Source organism: Dasypus novemcinctus, chromosome 9, assembly GCF_030445035.2.
Source record: "Dasypus novemcinctus isolate mDasNov1 chromosome 9, mDasNov1.1.hap2, whole genome shotgun sequence".
Taxonomy (NCBI): Eukaryota; Metazoa; Chordata; class Mammalia; order Cingulata; family Dasypodidae; genus Dasypus; species Dasypus novemcinctus.
In genome coordinates, this window is record NC_080681.1 from 13,551,122 (window position 1) to 13,556,817 (window position 5,696).

Here is a 5,696-nt window from a genome sequence, read left to right on the forward strand (position 1 = left end):
TTCTGGTTTCTCCCCTTTTAGGACACTCTCTAACTCCCTACCGACGCCTTTCCACCGGAGGGTGACGACGCCCTGAGCCCCTGCGCCAGGCCCCGGTTCTGGGGAGGCGCCCTGATGAGCAGACTGGTCCCACGTGGTGTTCCTTTCACAGGATCACGTGCACCTTAAGGGTCCAGAACCCTGATAACACTCTGATTTGGGATGCTGCAGAAACCATCCACCCAGCACGCTGCACACCCTAGGGTGGCCTAAACGGAAGAGCCCAAGAGCCTTCCAGGAGCCGTGCTCTCAAAATCCTTCACCCTAAAATCTCCCCCACGGAGGGCAGGATCCTCCGCGCCTCACACCAACCCACTGGGGTGGCTATAATTGCCCCCATTTGGCCACGTGAGGAAATTAGTTGGGAGAGCGTCAGCACACAGCCAGGAAACAGTAGAGGGGATTTGCATGTAAGACCCCTGGATGCCTGAGCGTACCCCACCTTGCTGCCTGAGCCACCTATCTGTTACTTCTCTGATTCTTGTCTGTAACCACCTTAAATTACACCTGCCTCACCAGGCTGTCATGAGAACTCAAGAACAGAGAGTTATTAAAAAGCAATGTGTGAATCGGACCTGGCTCAATGGATAGAGCGTCGGCCTACCATATGGGAGGTCCAGGGTTCAAACCCAGAGCCTCCTAACCCAGGTAGTGAGCTGACCCTGTGCAGAGCTGCCTTGGGCACAAGGAGTGCTGTGCCACGCAGGGGCACCTGCGCGTGGAGAGCGTGCACTGCAAGAGAGCTCCCACCCCACCCCCCCACCCCCAAGGAAAAAGTGCAGCCCACCCAGGAGTGGCCCCGCAAACACGGAAAGCTGACACAGCCAGATGATGCAACAAAAAGAGATGCAGTTTCCCGGTGCCACCGAGGGTGCAAGAGGGCACAGACACACAGAGAGCAGACAATGAGGGGAAGGGGAGAGAAATAAATAAAATTAAATTAAAATTTAAAAAAAGGCTGTGGCCATAAAGCACTACACGAAAGAAAGGAATTCTGACTCTTCCAAAACTTTCATTTTGGACCAATTTGCACTGCCCAAGTAATTGTAAGCTTGCCTTTGCCATCCATGCCAGGTCACGACCCTAAGCAGAAAGCACCGATTCCAAAGACAGCCCCGCCCCTCGCCCTCCCGCCGGGACTCTTCGCCCAGAGGCCTCGCCAGCCCTCCCGCTCCCCACCTAGGAGGCGCCCTCTGGAGAATCAGCCCCCGACGAGGCGCCGGGAAGGGCGACGCGCGCAGACGCCGAGCGCCGCGCCTCGAACCGCGCACCAAGCGCGCTCCACCCCGCTCCGTCGCGGGCCCGGGGATGGGACGCGGCGGAGACACCCCAGGTCCTCTGCCCTGCTCGGCCGTTGGCCCCGGCCCCCTGAAAACGAAAGCTGCGCCTTCCAGTCCCCCAGGGAGAGGAGCGCGCCGAAGGTCCTTTGAAGCGAGAGATAAAAAGACCCCGTGGTCTCCCCGGGGCCCGGGGCCCGGGGCCGCGCGTGCTGGGGACGGCAGGGCGTTTGCCGCCGGCCCGGGGATGAAAGGACCCGGGCGCGGGCAGCCTGGGAGGCGCGGAAAGCAAGATCAGACCCGCTTTTGTTCTCGCTTCCCGGGGGACGCGGAGGGAAAGAGCTGCCTGTTAAATGTCACCGGCTAATGAGTGCGCGGCAGAGGCGTGCGGAAGTGCGCGCCGGCGATCCCATCAGGAATGCCGGATGGGGCTTCCCTCCCCCACGCACAGCCCACCCAGGGCAGAACCGAGGCTGCAGGGGGACCTCCGACTTCCCCCGCCCTCCCCAAAAGTAACAATTGTGCCCCATTTACCTGGAGAGTTCGGTTGAGGTAGTTTCCTGGGCACAGAAGATTCCGTGCAGTGCCCTGAGGTCTCTAGTCTTTCTGAGCTTACGTGTAGAAGTAAACTAGCACCCACTGTGCACCCAGTTAACTTTCTTAAGGGAATAACGACACGCTCGTCCTTTCCTCCAGCGTCTCCCAGGCTCCTGCGGTGGGCCAGATGCTGCGCTCCGGCCTGGGGGCAACTAGGAGGGGAGCTCTGCAGCCCCAGGGGGACGTGGCCTTCTCAGAGGGGCCAGGAACCCACTCCTTTCCTGGGGGCGGGCAGGGGGCCCTGCCTCGATTCCCCCATCCGTCCCTCTGAATCAATGACAAGCCCACTGCCTGGCTCATCTTATGTGAACTTGAGGGAAAAGAGGCACAGAACGGGCGCCGTCTGAGCCACCCTCTGAGCTTGGCACCAGGCAGCGCCCACAGAAGCTGAGGGTAGGACCCAAGCAGCTCACCTGCATCCCACTGTTGTGCTCCACGGAAGAGAGGTCACTGCATTCAACCAGGAAAGAATCTACAGCCGACGAGGTAGGTCTTCTTTCCAGTGTTGGACACAAATTCAAGTCAGTTCTTGTCCTGGAGAATAAAACACGGAGATGCCTCCCCTTGAATGGGGGGAGGGAGAAACAGGGCTGTGCGTTTCCAAGAGAGACTCATTTTGCCTCCCTTTGGAGTCAGTGGGGAACTCGCTCCAGGAATACAGAAAGAGATGATGCAAGGGTTGTCCTTTTCTCCCCTGGCAGCCTCTTTGGGAAAAGAAAGCTTAAGGCCAAGGGGGCCTGGAGCTCGGCGAGTGGAGAATGGAAGGGGCTTTTGAAAAAGCTTAAATGACTAGAAAGAACCAAGAACTGTGACCTTCTCTCTTTTTTTTTTTAATTATTTATCCGCCCCCCCCCCTTGGTTTGTGCTCACTATCTGCTCTCTGTGTCTATTCTCTGTGTGCTCTCTGTGTCTGCTTGTCTTTTCTTTAGGAGGCACCAGGAACCAAACCTGGGACCTCCCACATGGGACAGAAGCACCCAATCGCTTGAGCCACTTCCACTCCCCGCTTTGTTGTTTCTCTCATTGTGTTTCCTCTTTGTGTCTTCTTGTTGCATCAGCCCACCTGTAGTGCCAACTTGCTATCTTACTCGTCTTCTCCAGGAAGCACCAGGAACTGAACCCGGGACCTTCTATGTGGTAGGTGGGAGCCCAATTGCCTGAGCCACATCCACCTCCCTTTTTTTTTTTTTTTTTTTAAATATATATATTTGCCCAAATGTATCTCGGGACTGTATTTCATTGATGCTCTTTTTGCTCATCATGTTTTTGGAATTCTTTAGCAACTACATTTTTTATTTTATTTTATTTCATTTTATTTTATTTTTTCATTTAAGAAGCACTGGGGATTGAACCCAGGACCTCTTACATGGGAAGCAAGTGTTCAACCAGCTGAGCTACACCAGCTCCTCCTGACCTTCTCTTTTAAACTGGGTAGAAGCGGAAAAAAGAGGGAAAAGGCTAAGAATAAAAATGGTTACTTGGGAGAAGAAAGAGGTGTTCATATGTCTTCAGATTTGTTTGGTAATTTCACCTGTAAGTGAAATGCTCAAGTTCAACTGTTTTAATGACATAGGGGGTGTTAAAAAGAAAGCTGCACCTGCAACAAAACAAAAGCGCACCGAATTGTAGAGGAGAAAAAAATTTTATTAACGATCTTGCAAGAACGGGCACCCGACCTGGATAAAATGGCCGTTGCATCAAAGAGCAGGAAACACTGACGTTTATACCGTAAACCTAACATGCAGGTCCCTCCCCTGTTCCCCACTGAATGGGTACTTCAGGGGTGACAGCCTATCGCTTTGGCCCCACCCCCAGCACTCACCATCGGCCCTCCCTTGTTTCGGCGCCACTTTTCAAATTCTTAGTGCACCAAAGCTTCTAGACCCCCTACCCTACCTGCTCGAGCAGCAGAGCTGGCTCCAGCTGCCCGTCTGTGAAAATTAAACTTAACCCTTTCCCACAGGGGGATCTTTTTAATTTATTTAAATAAGGCTTGGTGTTATTAGGGAAGCACCCCCAGACATCACTACATGGAATCTGGGAAGACGGTATGCAGAAAGAGCCCGTGTTTTACAGACATTACGGACCTCTGGGTTCAAATCCCAGCTTTGCTGTATCACTATGGCCAACTTACATAGACTCCCTGAGATTCAACCCTTTCATCAAAATCGGGGCTCATCGTACATATCAGAACTGTCAAGGGAATTGAATGAGATGCCAAGTACAAAGAACATGGTCATTTTCTCCACCCATATGGCATCTCAGAAAGAAGATTCCAAACTTAAGCAAGCTCCCTGTGGCCACTTGGTAGCAGCATACTTGAACTCAGAGGCCATACGAGGAAAGTTTCTGAGCACGGCCACTGGACCGCCTGTGGACACCCCAGGACAGTATCGCATTTTCCCGTGAAGCAGGAATGTCCTTCTCCAAGCTCCCCTGTGACACTTCTCTGTCATTCTCAGAATACTTTCCTGTGATAGAAATAACCACAACAGTAATTAATTCTTACGAAATATTCCCACATGCATTATTAACTCATTTGGACCTTACAATAACCCTGCGAGGCATGAGGGAAGGTTATGATATCTGCCCCACTTTATAGCTGAAAAACGGAGGTTCTGAAAAGGGTAGCGACTTGCCCCAGTTCTCAGGGTCTGATCAGCGGTGGAGCAGGAACCCAAGCTTCAGACCTTTCCCTGACGACACTGCTGCCTCCTCCCCAGCCGGGGCTGGCCAAGCACAGCTTCCCAGAAACCAGCATTTGCTCCACGAGCAGGAGAAGGGCCATTTCCTTCTACCACAAGGGGCATTAGCCCTTCGTATGGGCCGGAGGTTCATCAGCACCCTCTGGTGAGTGTTATTCCCCATTTACAGATGAGAAAACTTGTTCAGAGAGGTTGAGTCACCTGCCCAAAGTCACACAGCTTGGCAAAGCAGCAGCGACCCGCAAGCCATGTTCCCTCGCTCAGTGGCTAGGGCTCCACGCGCCCCCTTCCCCCACATGCTGTGGCACAGAGGGCACCCCACACACAGCTGCCCCTTGGACTGTCAGGGATTAGGGCCTTCTGCCTCCCTGCTGCCGTCTCCCCAGGCTGTGGGGCGTGAGCGAGGGCGGGAAGCTGTGACAGGGAAGGAGAGGCGAGGAAGGCAGCTGGAGGGGTGCTGAAGCTGAGGGGGCACCCCGTGCTCCCCCACATCCTTCAAGCCTGGTGGGTTTGCGACCAGCCTGGGTGGGCTCTGGAAACAGCTCCCGCTAGCGACTGGTAAAACGAGGCTGGTTTTCATTCAGCCGCTTGAGTCGCGTTCAGAGATTCTGAATGGCCTGTCTTCTGCCTTGTTCTCCTCCCTGAAGTCAAGAACTACCCCTCACGACATGCCACAGGGGCACAGGGCACCCCCCCACGGGCCTGGCTGCCTCAGGCGCAAAGCCCCGGAGCCCTGTGCCAGGACCGGGGGAGCCTGTGAGCTGGGGTGTGGGGGGAGGCGGGGAGATGAGGTCCCTGTGGGGGGCTGGAGGAGGGGTGCAAGGCAGGGAGGAGAAAACGGGGCAGTGCGTCGGAGCTCCTTCCGGCAGGGTCGCCGCGCAGCCCTCACTCCACCTCTGCTCTCGGGCCTGGGGGCCGAGCTCTGCTGGCCCCCCGAGTTCCCTCAGAGCCAAACCCCCCGTGTCCTGCCCTCTCCACAGGGGCACATCCCCCACGCGCCCCCTGCCGGGGGCCTTGCCTCCCTCGGAGGCTTCGCCTTGTCCCTTTGGCTGGTGCTGTGCGTTGAATCGTGTCCCCC